The 18,360-nt window shown below is 45.0% G+C and overlaps 1 long non-coding RNA gene across 1 annotated transcript in view; it reads right to left on the reverse strand.

Moving 5' to 3' along the window:
• Positions 1-2,023: 2,023 nt before the first annotated feature.
• LOC120924688 overlaps positions 2,024-18,360 on the reverse strand; it is a 28,607-nt gene continuing 12,270 nt past the window's right edge. The window contains exons 2-3 of the long non-coding RNA XR_005746404.1: positions 4,932-5,034; positions 2,024-2,675 (exon numbers count right to left, since the gene is read on the reverse strand). This is a non-coding gene — a long non-coding RNA (uncharacterized LOC120924688). The remainder of the gene's footprint in view (positions 2,676-4,931; positions 5,035-18,360) is intronic.

Below are 18,360 nucleotides of genomic sequence, written 5' to 3' on the forward strand. Positions count from 1 at the left end.
AAAAGCTTTTTTGTTAATAAATCAAATAAAAACATTTTTGCAAAATGTATATTTTTGAAAGAAAGACATTTTGTCCCAGAGTCCAGTTTGATGAGTAGGAGGGGGGGGGCATAGTACTTCTCCCATCTCTCCTCTGCAATGTTTTGACCATTTGGAGGTGGTGTGACGGGCGTCACTTTGGGTGGGGGGCTTGTGGAATCCAGCTTACCTTAGAGAGGTCTGGAATCTCAGTGTCCAGCACCCCTGGCCCCTCCTATGTGAAGGTTACCCTGTGTCAATTAGAGGCACAGGGTGACCGAGAACCCCAGTTGGGTCTGCACTAGTCAGACTCACCGTAGTCTGCCTCGGGAGCAACCGATTATGGGATGTATATGTCTATGTGGATTAGCTGTGAGGGGGGGTGTATTTCTCCAGAAGCCCCTCCCAAAGACGGTCTACTATTGGAAAGTTGAATACACCTGTGTCATGCTAGTGGTGGAGGTAAAGTTCACCCCGCACTGTGTCATTATGCAAAGAAGGGGGGATTGTCCCCTGAGTGTATATCTCCATAACTGGAGTGTATATCTCCAAGCAAAAACAGGTGCAAACAGGACTGTAAGCTAACCATTTTATTTAGTGACAGGAGCTTTGACTGGCGATCAGAGAGCTTTAACAAAGCCTGTCCGAAGCCTTGTTTTGAAGCAAGTGTAAACTAGCCCTAAATGATATTTATCTGTAATGTGTTTCACATAGGATTATCAGATCCTTCATTGCTTCAGCATGTGGATTTATGAAATGGGGATCCTGAGGTGTACAGGTCATAGAGAAGTTATGATACCGACCAGGGGGGTCACACTCGGCTTGTTGAGTCTTAAGAATTTCCGGGTTTCAGACTCCTGAGCAGATCTTTACATTCACCACAAAAGAGGAAGAATGCCTCACTCATACGTGTTGTTGATCAGAATCTCCGTGAGTTGCTTCCTCTGTCAGTGTGTAATGTACAGAACAGGCAGTGATAAGACTGAGCACTGAGCACACTGACTGTAGCTGGGGGTCCGCCTGCCATGTCTACACTGTGGTCCTATCTATTGATCGCCGTCTTTCTCCTCCACCAAGTTACGGCAGAGGGCAACCCTCCAATGGAGGAAGGTAAGATACAACGATTTATATTTTCACCGGCTAAAACCAGTTCTTTATATATTATTTTTAGTGATCATGGAATTATATGTGTATGTAGCGCTACCCCCGGAGGAGCTGCTGAGTAATTTTGGGTGGCACGTTACCTCTATGTTCTCGCTGTCCAGGGTAAAGTGAGAATCTGAAGAATTTTAATGTCCACACAATGCACTTCCTTTTCTGGGATTTATTTGCAGAACTTCAACAGAAAGAAGTGGAAAGGGGTCGAAAGGGTAGGTAGATTAAGGTGTATGGTCACAAATAGGAAACACTCCTGCTTCCAGCAAACAGTTCTCGTTGCCACTCCAGCCAGAGTGGGTATTGCTCACCTGGATAGGTCCCTCTCACTGGCCTAGCAGCCAGAATGGCGCACGGAATAAAGTACAGTCTCTGCCACAGACCTTCCTTTATGAGGAGACACTTTTGGTCCAGAATCCCCTGCCACAGGATTCAGCACCCGGAACTCTCCAGTAGAAATTTAGACCCAACAGGCGACACTGTCAGGCCTCTCAGTGTATGGTGCATCCATCGATGAAGTCTCCAGGCCTTCTCCCAAGGTACCAGCCTCTTGCATGGCCCTCTCCAGGATAGGTCCTCCCCTGGGTTCCTTCATCAAATGGCTTCCTCCCGCAGGACGGACAGCACAGGATCACCTCTGAAAAAGAGCAGGCACCCCGTCTGACTACTGGGCCTACCAGGCTGAAGCCACGCCCCCGGACCAACGTGGTCCCTGAGCCAGGATTCAGGACACCCAGCCCAGGCGGGCCACGAGGCGCGTGGGACGACAGACCCCCACCAGTGGCGTCTGTCCCTTAAGTACCCCTCCCCAGCATGCAAAGCGAGGCAACCACTCCCACTGATTCGCTGCCGAGGGGGACACCCAATACACCCTGACTTTGCTACTGCCACCCTTGGCCTGGGGGGGTAATGGTATAAAGGCAGTGTCTTTAAGTGACGTGTCCGAGATAAGATGGGCTTCCGCCTGCTCATTAATCCTGCAGATACACGGGTTCTTGGAGACAGTATGTCCCTGCAAAGGCTCTTAAATGTTTGCAACCAGGTGTGAGGTGCCCAACTGGCAACCTGTAAAACCAAAAGTCCAGCGATAAATGCGTGGGTGTAATGTAGATATAGACGCGATCAGCAATGCCGTAACAGGGACAACAGCCCTGCACCCAACAATGCGGCTGTCAGGATGAGAGGTTCCCAGCTCTGCCTAGGCCTGCCAAACAGCACCCATAGTGACAACCTCTCACTCTTGCAGCTCTGAATCCTGGGTACCAAGAGAGCGAGACAATGTATCTGCTCACCCAGAGTTCCTCAGAATTCTCAGCACACTAGAACTTGCAGTTTTTAACAGTATGAGGTCTAATATAAATCCAGGTGACCGGACTATGTGTGCCACAATCCTCTGCAATCAGTAATTGGTTTCTCCTCTGCAGTCAGGAAGTGATGCGATTGTTCTCAATGTTGGGCACTAGGAGGAAGGAGCTCCATGCATAGCCCACGGAGGAGTGTCCCTGAGTGAAGATAAAATAACAGTCAGCATTTGACTACATATAAATATCTAAACACAGCTTTAGTTTAAAGTGGATGGGCTACATAAGTAGAAGAACAAGTCGGGTTCCACTCCTATCGGCTAAAAACACAAAGCTGAGGCCACAGTGAGCACAGGATCACACAAACCAAACAGTGGAAGATTGGAAAAATGTAACCAGGTCTGGTGAATTTCCACTTCTGCTGAGGCCTGCAGATGGTAAGGTCAGAATTTGGTGTCAACATCATGATTCCACAATATGGAAAGATGTTTTTGGCCAAATTGGCCTTTTATTAACAAACATTCAAAGATAGCATTCTTTAAATCAGAAAACAATAATAATAATCAGATAACCATGCCATAAAGGTTGTTTACTGTTACCAAAAATGTTAACACCTCCGAAGACCCCAACCGCCAAGGCCCTATTGCCATCACTAAAACAGATCCAAACTCAGGGCAGGAAGGTGGAAGATTCCTTCACGTCCGTTGGCTCCACCTGCTTTCCGCCTTTTGGGCTCCACCCTATATATCCCCTGCAGGCCACCTCCTCAATTTAAATTAGCCAATCAAGGTACATAACTACTCCTCCTATGCTTTTTCTGCTTTAACCCTATCCTTCCTTGTTTCTCCTGCCCCCCTATGCTTATTTTTTTTTTGCTTCAGGCCAATCTGAATGCCACAATCAGTTTGAAGTATAAATGCTGACCATGTATGGCTACAAATATACTATAGTGTTTCTAACAAAGCTCTTGGTAAGTGGAAGTACTTTTGTGGTTAGTTTATTTAGCAGAAAAGTCATGTTGAATGATGTAAATGGCCATAAACCAAGGAAGTGAATGGTGAGAAAATTGCATAAAGACTGAGACCAAAATTGTATCTTTTGCTGCTTTCTTCCATATGCTTCCATGAGAAAATTACTCAGATGTGAATTAGGCTTTAGTTTTAGTTAGCAATACAGTCTTATAGGTGATGGTCAGATATTGCTACAGCCTGGAAGGGTAGGTGATGGTAGGAGATAGCTACAGCCTGGAGGGGTAGGTGATGGTAGGATATCGCTACAGCCTGGAGGGGTAGGTGATGGTCACTGATCTCTAGAGCCGGGAGATGTAGGTGATGATCCCAGATCTCAGCTGCCAAGAAGGGAATGTGATGGTTACCAATCTCTAAAGCCTGGATTGATAGGAGATGGTCACCGATCTCTGGTGCCTGGAGAGGTAGGTGATGGTCACTGATCTCTACAGCCTGGAGAGGTAGGTGATGGTCACTGATCTCTACAGCCTGGAGGGATAGGTGATGGTCACTGATCTCTACAGCCTGGAGAGGTAGGTGATGGTCATTGATCTCTTCAGCCTGGAGGGGTAGGTGATGGTCACTGATCTCTACAGCCTGGAGGGGTAGGTAATGGTCACTGATCTCTACAGCCAGGAGAGGTAGGTGATGGTCACTGATCTCTACAGCCTGGAGGGGTAGGTAATGGTCTCTTATCTCTACAGACTAGAGAAGTAGGTGATAGTTCCAGATCTCAGCTGCCTAGAAGGGTAGGTGATGGTCACCAATCTCTGAAGCCTGGAGGGATAGGAGATAGTCACCGATCTCTGGTGCCTGAATTGGTAGGTGATAGTCACTGATCTCTACAGCCTGGAGAGGTAGGTGATGGTCACTGATCTCTACAGCCTAAATTGGTAGGTTATGGTCTCTTATCTCTACAGCCTGAAGAAGTAGGTGATGGTCCTAGATCTCAGCTGCCTGGAAGGGTAGGTGATGGTCACCAATCACTAAATCACCATTCCTTGGTTCCACCCCCTACCCACCTGTGAGCATCAGCATCAATAGACCCTCCAATACACTCCATCACTCCTTGCAATTACATATATTCAGAGCTGGAGGTGCCAGAACTGCGTTCCTGCTGAAAAAAAGCCCTGGCTATAGGTATCACTACAGTAAGTTATATTCCCTGACCACTTGTATAGAGGCTACCATTACTGTAAATTGGTTTTGATCCAATTGGTTGATTTTTGTACTAAACAAAATACAATATCCAGAATATAATCTGTAGTATCCCCATACTAAGGAGGAGTAGCAGAATGTATTTTGGGGTACAATTATAGATATGCCTAAGCTTTGTGTGAAAAATATTTGATTACATTTGACAACTTTGCGTATAAAAATTAAATTCATTTTTCTTTCCGTATTTACCAAAATCCTGTGGCAATAAAACCGAAGTCTTCAAAAGACTCACCATGCCTCCTAGAAAATAACTTGGGGTGTTACTCTGAGGTCATTTTGTGGGTGTTTCCTTGTCCTCTTTTGGCAGTGTACCGATTTTCTCTACACCATATAGCCTGGAATTCAACAAAATCAGACAAATTGTTACCAAATACCTTCCCATTTTGTACAATGACGCGGCTTATCAAGAAATACTGTCCGAGGGCATCAGAACAGTGTCGCATAGGGCACCCACATTGAGGGGGGGGGGGGTACCCTTTCACCAAGTTAATTTTAATCCAAACCAACGGAGGCAAATTGGCTACATTTCAAGGGTACCTTCAAATGTGGAGTGAAGGGGTGCAATTACTGCCGTCACATTACATCATGGGCAATTTGTACACTCACATGCCAGTGATAAGAGCTTTAAAATACAGCGGTTCATTAACTGCAATACCAGATACATAGTATACGTTATCAACTGTGATCTGTGTAAGATTCAGTATGTGGGTCGCACCATTCGAAGACTTAGAGACAGATAATATAACCATCTGTACGATATAGAAAAGAACCACAATACTAATGTGGCAAACCACTGGAACACCGTACACTCAAAAGATACATCTAGTCCAAGGTGTAGAAAAAATTACTGTTCCAATAAGAGGGGGAGACAAAGTCAGAAGGTTATGTAAGCGTGAGGTCTATTGGATATTCTTTTTAGATACTCGTATACCGAAGGGGTTTCCCATTGTTATGATTAGTAGTTCAGTGGACCCCGCGCTTACGATGCCTTCATATTCTCTCTTTCTCTCTTTTTTCCTTTCTACATTTTTCCTTCATCTCCTTTTAACATAGATACAAGCGTCATTTATTTATCTACAAATATATACCAACCAGCACTCTAAATATTCTTGGATTTTTTCCATCTAAGTTTATTGAATCGGGATTAATTCATCAGACTTTGCATAAATATATTGTCCTCTACAGGGCCGGCCTTTGGGGTGTGCGAGCTGTGCGGTCGCACAGGGCGCCATGGGCAACAGAGGCGCCGTGCGGCTATCCAGAGGCGTACTAAAGGGGGGGCGAGCCGCCCCCGGGTACCACACACTGGGAGGGTGTCAGACTGGCACCCCCCTCCGCGATTGTATTACACCCGCGGTGGCAGCGCCGCGGGTTTAGGCAGCGGCACACTGGCACAGGCAGGGAGAGGCGAGCTAGCTACAGTGGCGAGGGGGATGGGGTGTGTGAGGGGGTGGTGCAGGGTGACACCGCTGCACCTACGATCCCCTCCTCAGGCACAGCCGAGTGAAGCCACCTCCCCCTCCTCTCTGTTTATGTGTAAACAGGGGGAGAGGACCTGCTGTGCATGTGCCGCCACGCTGATCTGAGGTACTGAAGGGGGACTGCACTGAACGGGGAGGGGCTACACTGAACGAGCTTTAACACTCTTTGCAGTTGAATATAAAAGGACTAGCCACGTCGGGTCGTGTATGCATATGTTGGGACATTTATATCGCATTTATATCGCATAGCTAGGTCATGCATCACTGTGATCCCTGATTACACGATCACGAGGCTCTAACATGAAACAAAGATGTTGTTTTTCTATGCGCTCTCATCCATCTGTGCAGAGTTATGTGTTATGTTTTATGTATAGAAGAAATACGTATTTATGATCCTTTTTATTTCATTTTGTCAGGTATTGTACATGATTAGATAGGTCTAGATCTGTTTTAGTGATTTGGTCGAACCTCCACATGCGATCCGGATTTTGGGCACAAGTGGAGGTTTCTTACGATTTTAACAAACTTATACTATGTACACTGACACCTATCTCGATTTTTCCACATATAAGCACAGAGATATACATATATATATATTTTATCTACTTCTATATATCTGCTTATGTAACGGTATGGCCCGTGGTCAATAGAGTGTGTCCTTCAATGTGGAACATAGACTGTTGAGATGTTAATTGATGTTAATCGCCTCCAGCTACCTGGCTGTAGTGATGAAAGCTTGCTGTGATTGCATTCTATTGTCTATTGTGTTAATTAAGTCTGGCTCCTAAGATATTTCATGGTGCTATGCTAACTAACCCTGTATTGTGTGAAAGTTCTATTGATGCTAATATGTGTTGTGAGTTAACACACTCTAAGGCCCCGTACACACGAGAGGATATATGCTGGAAACGGTCCGCCGGACCGTTTCCAGCGGATAAATCCTCTGGCGGATTTGGATCTGATGGCTGTACACACCATCAGATCGAAATCCGGGCGGAATACATCCGCGGTGACGTGTCGCGCCGTCGCCGTGACAATGACGTGGCGACGCTGGAAGGTAAATACTTCCACGCATGCGTCGAATCATTACGACGCATGCGAGGGAGGGGAGCGGACGGTCTGATCCGGTGAGTCTGTACAGACGACCGGATCAGTCCGCTGGACTGGATTCCAGCGGATAGATTTCTTAGCATGCTAAGAAATTGTTATCCGCTGGGAATCCGTCGGCTGGATTTTTATCCGCCGGGAAATGTCCGCTCGGACGTACACACGACCGGATCTATCTGCTGGAACTGATCCCCGAATCAATCCCAGCGGATAGATCCGGTCGTCTGTACGAGGCCTAAAAGTCATGATGTCTGCCATGTCAGCTATAGTAATTGACTCATGTAGATTCGGTACCAGAAAGTCTGACTTACATCTAAAGGAATGTGTATTAAAGTTCCTTGTGTCATGTTGTGGGTGGAGTTGAGTCATTGTCCATATTTGGTTGCTAACTGTATAAAAAGAGCTGAGTTTACCATTAACCACTTAAGCCCCGGACCAATATGCTGCTAAATGCCCAAAGGCATTTTTACAATTCGGCACTGCATCGCTTTAACAGACAATTGCGCGGTCGTGCGACGTGGCTCCCAAACAAAATTGACGTCCTTTTTCCCCACAAATAGAGCTTTCTTTTGGTGGTATTTGATCACCTCTGCAGTTTTTATTTTTTGCGCTATAAACAAAAATAGAGTGACAATTTTGAAAAAAATTCAATATTTTTTACTTTTTGCTATAATAAATCTCCCCCATAAACATATATAATTTTTTTTTTTCCTCAGTTTAGGCCGATACGTATTCTTCTACATATTTTTGGTAAAAAAAATCGCAATAAGCGTTAATCGATTGGTTTGCGCAAAATTTATAGCGTTTACAAAATAGGGGATAGTTTTATTATTATTTTTTTTTACTACTAATGGCGGCGATCAGCGATTTTTTTCGTGACTGTGACATTATGGCGGACACTTCGGACAATTTTGACACATTTTTGGCATCATTGTCATTTTCACAGCAAAAAATGCATTTAAATTGCATTGTTTATTGTGAAAATGACAGTTGCAGTTTGGGAGTTAACCACAGGGGGCGCTGTAGGAGTTAGGGTTCACCTAGTGTGTGTTTACAACTGTAGGGGGGGTGTGGCTGTAGGACTGACGTCATTGATCGTGTCTCCCCTATAAAGGGGATGACTCGATCGATGCAGCTGCCACAGTGAAGCACGGGGAAGCCGTGTTCACATACGGCTCTCCCCGTTCTTCAGCTCTGGGGAGCGATCGCGACGGAGCGGCTATAAACGAATAGCCGCGCCGTCGTCCCGGAACGCTCCCCGCGGGAATCTGACCGCCGCATGTAGCAGAGGGGTTCCCGATCTGACCCCCGACCCGCGGAAAGGCAAGGACGTACCTGTACGCCCATTTGCCTGTACGTGCCATTCTGTGGACGTACATATACATGCAGCGGTCGGGAAGTGGTTAAAGTAGTCATTCTGTTTGGAACCAGAGAACAGAGCTTGTGTCTCGTTATTCTGGGAAAATCCATATGGATCGTGTCTGCTGGATTGTGGAGTGTCGGATAAGCTGTCTTGGGTTGGTGGAATGGAATATCGTAAACAGCGTTAACCCCTGACCGTTACAGCTTATTTACATGGAGATTGGTTTATCAGTGACATATTTTTGCCTTTAAATTACTAAATATAAACTATATGTTAATATAAGGCTTTAAAATTAACATATTCTAGACACCACAATTTATATCACGCTGACATCAGAGTCACGCTATACATTACATCTAGTACGTTTTTACAGTGAGATTATAGCCATTAAGCCAATCTCTCACATAACACACTACTAATTAATTAATTTGTTTAAATTTAACTAAATCTTTATACATTTAAAGCAGGGCTCCACCCTCCCCCTGATCAGAACCCCCCCTCCGGTGTCACATTTGACACCTTTCAGGGGGAGGGGGGTGCAGATACCTGTCTAAAGACAGGTATTTGCACCCACTTCCGGCCACACAGTCTGCGGGAAGACTGCGGGCAGGACGTCACCTCCCATCCCCCCATCCCCCGTTGTGTTCTGGGAACACTCGGCTCCCAGAGCACAGCGGGAGCCAATCAGCAGGCGCAGCACGACTCGAGCATGCGCCGTAGGGAGCCGGGCAGTGAAGCCAGAGCGCTTCACTTCCTGGTTCCCTCACGGAGGATGGTGGTGGGGGGGGCAGCAGATTGGCGAGCGATCGCTCATCCTCTGCTGCGGATGGCGCTGGACTCCAGGACAGGTGAGTGTGCCGATATTAAAAGTCAGCAGCTGCAGTATTTGTAGCTGCTGACTTTTAATTTTTTTTTTTTCAGCGGACATCCGCTTTAAGATATATTTCTTTCTCATTATATAGATTTGCACATTTTGCTGTATTAGAACTTTTATGTATTCACATGTCTCACATATATAAAGATCACAGTTGTATCTTTATTCACCGTCATGTTTTACCACGGATACACATTTATGCTTTTATAGTTGATGATAATCTTTTTATAGGTATCACCTTCTGATATTTATAGGCCAAGGGGTAGATCCACATACAACGGCGCATTAATTGCGCCGGGCGTAGCGAATCTAAGATACACTACGCCGCTGTAACTTACTTTTTTTTGTTTGAATCCTCAACGAATTTGTGCCGTAAGTTACGGCGGCGTAGTGTATCTGTTGCGGGGTAAGGGCGCGGAATTCAAATGGAAGTGATGGATGCGTGTTTTATGTAAATACGTCGTGACCCGTCATAAACAAAGTTTTTTTTAAACTGCGCATGCGCCGTACGTGGGGGTATCCCAGTGCGCATACTCGAAATTAACCCGGAACAAGCCAATGCTTACGACGGTGACGTCATTCTACGCAAATTCCTATTCGCGAACGACTTACGCAAACGACGTAAAAAATTCAAAATTGTACACGGGAACGATGGCCATACTTAACACTGAGTACGCCTCAGAACAGCAGCTTTAACTATACGCCGGAAAAAGGCGAACGCAAACGACGTTAAAAAATGCGCCGGGCCGACGTACGTTCGTGGATCGCCGTAACTAGCTAATTTGCATACTCGACGCGGATTTCGACGGGAACGCCACCTAGCGGCCGCCGATAAATTGCAGCTTAGATCCGACGGCGTACTAAGACGTACGCCTGTCGGATCGATCCCAGATGCCGTCGTATCTTGTTTTGAGGATTCAAAACAAAGATACGACGTGGGAAATTTAAAATTACGCCGGCGTATCAGTAGATACGCCGGCGTAATCCTTTTGTGGATCTGCCCCCAACTGTTTAAGTGGGTTACACTTCCAGTTTTATACACAGATTTCATTCCACACCAATATACAGTCATGCATTTTTGTATCATGAATGTTAATATAACACTTATAATTTGTTTTATATATAGATATATATTACACAAGGATTTATTCCTTGCTTTTTACACTATTTTCACATCTTTCCATAACCTTCCATATTTGTGAAGGGTTAATGGTTTAAAGTATGTTCACACCCTTAAGTGTTATCTAATCAGTGAGCATTTTTGATGTTCATTGATTGGGTACAATTTTCCATTGGTCGGGGCTGACTATATGGTCTTTGTTTGATACTGTAATGGTCACCACCGTTTACGATATTCCATTCCATCGCCCCACGACAGCTTATCTGACAATCCAGCCGGCAGGACCCATTTAATTTCCCAGAATAACGAGACACACGCTCTGTTACTGGTTCCAAAATGAATGACTACTTTTAATGGTAAAACTCAGTCTTTTATACAGTTACAAGCATGTGACAGTTAATCACAGGAACAAAGACACACTCCACCCACCACATCACACAATGGGCTTCATCTTTTAGATAATGACATTCAGATGAGTTAATTATCCCCCAGACGTCCTGACTCCGACAATAAGCTATTCACCTGCATAATACACATTCCTATGTCAGACGTTCTGTCTCCGACAATAAGCTATTCACACCTGATACACAATGCACAGACGTCTGACCTTTAGAGGGTGCTCAGTCACATTCCACATCTTATCATTAATAGACTTTTCAGACCATACAGTGTCATTAGCATCCACAATGAAAGGTCTTTCAGAAGCCAGACCCAATTAACACCTCAAAGTTACAGACTTAATTAGTACAATAGACACAAAACAGTATTAGGATTGAAAGAGACACTCTTATTGACCGGTTGGGGGTCAGAATGAAATCACCTGTAATATTTCCAGATCTCCTGCAATACATGAATTATGAGTAATGTCCCATCTCATGTAATTTATGATATCATTTCTCAGTCATCCTATGCCCAAAAGGGACATAGGATGACCCTAGACCCAAGAGCCATTAGTGAAGCTGGCACAGGAGTACCCCACATCCTTCAAAAGTCTCTGGGTGTCACGGGCCATTCCGTTACAGATACAATATATTTGTTGTGCATTTTCTTATATGTTAGCTATGACTAAGCACTAACCAATAGTGTGAAACGCGTCAGCTGCATCCCCTATTTTTTTGCTGTGACATGTGGTGTTTTAATTTTTTTTACCAATAAAAGGCAACCGAAAGGTTTTTCCAGAGTGCGGCTGTCCAAACATTCTTTCTAATTTTGCTTCGTGCATTGCTGGTTACCTGGGCTTTTCTGAGAGGACACGGGTTGTTTCAACACACCCATCTGGAGCGGTAACTCTATCTCTCTATTTTGTTTCCTTGTCCTGGTGCTCCAATGCCACCAAAAACGTGTCAGGTAGTCCGGAAATTGGATGCAACATTTATGCTCCTTGGAAGCCCAAAGGTGCTCCTTGGATTTTGGGTGTTCGGTTGTGAAAAAGTCTCACACATGTGATATCCTCATACTCAGGAGGCATAGCTGAATGTGCTTTGGGTTCTAATTCTAAGTAAGCCTATGCTGTGTGTGAGAAATAACCTAAGAAGGGAGGACCTCCACCATGCCATCATCCAAATGTTGGAGAATAAGGATTGAAAGAGCAGCTAGGACTCTCTCAAAGAAAAGCAGACTTTCTGGGCACAACACGGGGCAATAAGTATAAGAAATATGTCTATTACAAAAATGTTAAAACCACACATATATTCTAAAACAAAAAGAACACTATCTACTAGACAAAGGACAACAGATATCCAATTACAGACATGGAGGCATGGATCCTTTCATTGAAACAGTGAAAAGTCCATCAATGCGCAGAAAAGAGGTGTAGATAATTATCAAAATGTCAGGTCCATGAACTCCTCCATGCTTGCTTGTCAACGTGTTCCACATCCAATTGCCTAGTAGAGGGCGTTGTTTTTGTTTTATTATATGTGTGTTTTTTTAAAAAAATTGTAATAAAGACACATTTCTTATACTTAGGCCCCGTACAGACGAGCGGACAGTCCGATGAAAACGGTCCGCCGGACCGTTTTCATCGGACATGTCCGCTCGGAGATTTCGGTCTGATGGTTGTACACACCATCAAACCGAAATCCGCGCGGACAGACAGCGCGGTGACCTGGCCGCGCCGTCGCCGCGACGATGACGCGGCGACGTGCGCGACCCTGGAAGGTCAATACTTCCACGCATGCGTCGAATCACTTCGACGCATGCGAGGGCTTTCGGTCGAGCGGACATGTCCGGTAAGTCGTACAGACGACCGAACATGTGCGACGGACAGGTTTCCAGCGGACATGTTTCTTGGAAACCTGTCCGATCCGCCGGAAAATTGTCCGGTCGGACGTACAGACGACCGAACATGTCCACTGAAACTGGTCTGCGGACCAGTTTCAGCAGACATGTTCAGTTGTGTGTACGAGGCCTTACTGCCTCGTGTTGTGCCCACAAAGTCCGCTTTTCTTTGAGAGAGTCCTAGCTACTCTTTCAATCCTTCTCTGAGAAAAAAATTAAATGACAAACTTTGTGAAAAAAATATAATTTAATTTCTTCACTTTCCCAAAAATTTGGACAAAAAAAATTTCAACTTCAAAAAACTCACCATGCCTCTTACTAAATACTTTGGACTGTCTACAAAAAAGGGGGGATATTTCTCAGGTCCCTCACCAGCGTTCCTTTCCCCTCTTTCTCTCCAGTGCCCCCATGGAAAGCCACTTCGCATAGGGGCACGCGTGCCTTCTCGCCCCTGAGCCCCGCTGCTGCGTCCATTGAGAGAGACAGTGGGACTCGGCCCCTCCCCGCTCTCTCGTCACTCATTACTGGCTTTGATTGACAGCACTGGGAGCAAATCAGCCAATCCTCAGTCAATCCCTTTTTTTAAAAATGAGATTAAGAAATTGGTGAAAAACCACATAGAAAAAAGTCTATGAAGACAAATCCAATAAGGTCTTGAAAGTGAGATTACGTCACAGACTTGAAGGTGCCATCAGAAATACTGAATATAATTTCACACCACAAAACACTCGTGATCCACCACCGTAAGGATTTTGGGCCAGATTCACAAAAGGGATATGACGGCGTTTCTTCTGATACGCTGTCGTATCCCTGTTTCTATCTATGCGACTGATTCATAGAATCAGTTACGCATAGATATCCCTAAGATCCGACAGGTGTAATAGTTTTACACTGTCGGATCTTAGGATGCAGTACCGTGGCCGCCGCTGGGGGGAGTTTGCGTTGTAAACCAGCGTCGGGTATGCAAATTAGGAGTTACGGCGGATCCCCGACTGATTTTCGCGTTCGCTACGTCGCCGCTAGTCTAGTTTCCCGTCGCAAAGTTAGTCGTCGTTTTAGGTGCCCTAACTTTAGTCAGCAAACGTATTGCTGTCTAAAGTATGGCCGTCGTTCCCGCGTCGAAATTTAAAATTTAACGTCGTTTGCGTAACACGTCCGGGAATACGGAAGTACGCTACGCATGTCGCCGTTCGAAAAAATGACGTCACAGCGTGCAAAGCACAGCGGGAGTTAGGAAACGGAGCATGCGCAGTAGGTCCGGCGCGGGAGCGCGCCTAATTTAAATGGCACACGCCCATTTGAATTGGCCCGCCTTGCGCCGGAGGCCGCGGGCGTAGTTTTCATCGCAAGTGCTTTGTGAATCAGGCACTTGCGATGAAAACTTGCGGCGGTGTAACGTATCTACGATACGTTACGCCGCCGCGATTCTACGTGAATCTGGCCCTTTGTGCTTACCAGAACAAACTGGTAAAACAGCCTGTATAATTAGACCTGCGGGTACCAGTCACACTCCTCCGATTCAGACAAAGGCTGCATAATAGTTGAACTGCTAACAGAGATCACCGCCATTCCACCAAAAAAAATTAAAAAGCTCACATAGCGTAATACAGTTAAAACCAAAGATATTTATTCAAATGACAAAATGTGCACTTACAAACTGTCATTTAAAAGAAGCGTATTGTCAAGAACGTTCGTATGAAAAGCCGGCCGGCATACAATCGCCCGTCTCTTTTGCGATGACGTCAGCACGTCTATCCTCCCGACGTACGTTTCGTCTCAATTAGACGTCGTCACTGGGAAACAGTCTACACTTATCCTGTAATGGTCGGTCACCATGATAAGTGAATATGAAGACTCACTACTGCAAATTAAGATCTCTGTGCATGTAAATGGCCACATGACTCCATAATCTCTGTATATAAGATACAGCCATTTCTATTACTGCAACACTCATGGTATGCGGCCCCCAAACTCCAACAACAAGACACATGAACATAAATATGAATGATTTGCTCTTCTGTATACATCGCTATACGTTCTCCTTCTTCTCATGATGCAAAAATTCAAATCTTCACATTTGTGTTTCTCTCTCACACATCATCACATAGCAGGAAAACCACAAGTTTCAGAATCACTTCACACCGGAGAAAAGCAAAGCTCATGTCTGTAGATTTACAGTACAGCCGTAATTCTATGACTGTATCAGGAGGATCAACGTTTACAAGTTCTAAATACAGAATATTAATTACATAAAAGTACAGTGCCTTGCAAAAGTATTCACCCCCCTTGGCATTTTTCGTGTTTTGTTGCCTGGAATTAACACGGATTGTTTGAGGATTTGCATCATTTAATTTACAGAACACGCCCACAACTATGAAGATGTTTTTTTTTAATTGCTCAACAAACAAATAGGACAAAATAACAGAAAAAGTCAATGCACATAACTATTCACCCCCCTAAAGTCAATACTTTGTAGATCCACCTATCACAGCTCCAAGTCTCTTTACATAAGTCTCTATGGGCCATATCCTCAAAAGAGATACGACGGCGTATCTACTGATACGCCGTCGTATCCCTGTTTCTATCTTTGGAACTGATCCACAGAATCAGTTTCCCATAGATAGGCAGAAGATCCGGCATGTGTAAGGGACTTACACTGTCGGATCTTAGGATGCAGTACCGCATCCGCCGCTGGGGGCATTTCGCGTCGAAATGCCGCTTCGGGTATGCAAATTAGCACTTACGGAGATCCACGAAGCTTTTCAGCTTCGTTTTTTCTCCGTAAGTATTAAGTTGCATGTGTAAAATTAGGGCTGCTTTTACAAAGTGTAAACTGTTTACACCTTGTAAAAGCAGACCCTTCTGTCCAGCGACGCGTTTTTTTTTTTGTTTTGAATTTTTTTTTTTCGCCGTATCTTTTTTTTTTCCCGACGCAACTTTATTGACCCATCGCGATCCACAAAGCACGGCGTAACGTAATTTCACGCTATGCACGTCTGGAAAATGACGTCACGAGCATGCGCAGTACGGCCGGCGCGGGAGCGCTCCTAATTTAAATGGGAATCGCCCCCATTTGAAGAGGAACGCCTTGCGCCGGCGGAATTTAAGTTACACAGCCGAAAATTTCTAGGTAAGTGCTTTGTGGATCGGGCACTTAGGTAGAAATTTTAAGGCAGTGTAACTTAAATGGGAAATTTTAGGTTACGCCGGCTCTTTGTGGATCTGGCCCTATGATCTTGCCACATCTTACCACTGGGATTTTTGCCCCATTCCTCCTCCTTGCAAAACTGCTCCAGCTCCTTCAAGTTGGATGATTTGCGCTTGTGAACAGCAATCTTTAAGTCTGACCACAGATTTTCTATTGGATTGAGGTCTGGGCTTTGACTAGGCCATTCCAACACATTTACATGTTTCCCCTTAACCACTTGCTTACTGGGCACATATACCCCCCTCCTGCCCAGGTGAAATTTCAGCTTTCGGCACTGCGTCGCTTTAACTGACAATTGCACGGTCGTGCGACGTGGCTCCCAAACAAAATTGACGTCCTTTTTTCCCCACAAGTAGAGCTTTCTTTCGGTGGTATTTGATCGCCTGTGCGGTTTTTATTTTTTGCGCTATAAACAAAAAAGTGCGACAATTTTGAAAAATAATACAATATTTTTTACTTGTTGCTCTAATAAATAGCCCAATTAAAAAAAAAAAAAAAAAAAAATTCTCAGTCTAGGCCGATACGTAGTCTACATATTTTTGGTAAAAAAAAAAAAAATCGCAATAAGCGACTGGTTTGCGCAAAAGTTATAGCGCCTACAAAATAGGGGACAGAATTGTTTTTATTTTTATTTTATTTTTTTTACTAGTAATGGCGGCGATCTTCGATTTTTATTGGGACGGTGACATTATGGCGAACACATCGGACACATTTTTGGCGCCATTCACATTTATACTGCGATCAGTGCTATAAATATGCACTAATTACTGTATAAATGTGACTGGCAGGGAAGGGGTTAACACTAGGGGGTGAGGAAGGGGTTAAATATGTTCCCTATATAGTGTTCTAACTGTAGGTGGGGGGGTGACTGGGGGGGGGTGACAGATCTGTGTCCCTATGTACAAGAGACACAGATCGGTCTCCTCTCCAGAGACAGGACGCTGTCTCTGTGTGAGCCGGCAATGAGAAATTATCTCATATGTTTACATATGAGATCATCTCTCATTGGCCGCACAGATCGCATAGCAAATGGCCACTCTGATTGGCCGTTCTCCGCGATCTGTGATTGGCTGTGTCCAAGGGACACAGCCAACACAGTGTTTCCCCGCTGCGCGCCGGGAACGCCAAAAGGGGCGGACATCAATTGACATCAATTGACCCCTCAAGTGTTGCTTTAGCAGTGTGTTTGGGGTCATTGTCCTGCTGGAAGGCGAACCTCCGTCTTAGCCTCAAATCACACACAGAGTGCTACAGGTTTTGCTCAAGAATATCCCTGTATTTTGCACCATCCATCTTTCCCTCAACTCTGAACAGTTTCTCAGTCCCGACTGCTGAAAGACATCCCCACAGCATGATGCTGCCACCACCATGTTTCACAGTGGGGATGGTGTTCTTTGGGTGATGTGATGTGTTGGGTTTGCACCAGACATAGCGTTTTCTTTGATGGCCAAAAAGTTAAATTTTAGTCTCATCAGACAAGAGCCCCTTCCTCCATACATTTTGGGAGTCTCCCACATGCCTTTTCACAAACTCAAAACGTGCCATTTTGTTTTTTGCTGAAAGTAATGTCTTTCTTCTGGCCAGTCTGCCATAAAGTCCAACTCTATGGAGCGTACAGCTTATTGCCGTCCTATGTACAGATACTCCAGGCTCTGCTGTGGAACTCTGCAGCTCCTCCAGGGTCCCCTTAGGTCTCTGTGCTCCTCTCTGATTAATGCCCTCCTTGCCCGGTCTGTGAGTTTTGGTGTGCGGCCGTCTCTTGGCAGGTTTGCCGTTGTGCCGTGTTCTTTCCATTTGGTGATGATAGATTTGATGGGGCTCCTAGGGATCATCAAAGATTTGGATATTTTTTTATAACCCAAACCTGACTTGTACTTCTCAACAACATTGTCCCTTACTTGTTGGGAAAGTTTCTTGGTCTTCATGGCAGTGTTTGGTTAGTGGTGCCTCTTGCTTAGGTGTTGCAGCCTCTGGAGCCTTTCACAAAGGTGTGTCTATGTAATGACTTAGATTGCACACAGGTGGACGTCATTTCACTAATTATGTGACTTCTGAAGGTACCGTATTTTCCAGCGTATAAGACGACCCCCTAATTTTCCAGGAAAAATTTTGGTTTTGGTATATACTTACTGTATAAGACTACCCCCTTCTTACTAGTGTTTCTGGAAGCTGAGGGGTAGCCAGAACCGCTGACAGAAACAGGCTTTTTCAAATCTCACTGTGCCATT

The sequence above is a fragment of the Rana temporaria genome, chromosome 1, assembly GCF_905171775.1.
Source record: "Rana temporaria chromosome 1, aRanTem1.1, whole genome shotgun sequence".
Taxonomy (NCBI): domain Eukaryota; kingdom Metazoa; phylum Chordata; class Amphibia; order Anura; family Ranidae; genus Rana; species Rana temporaria.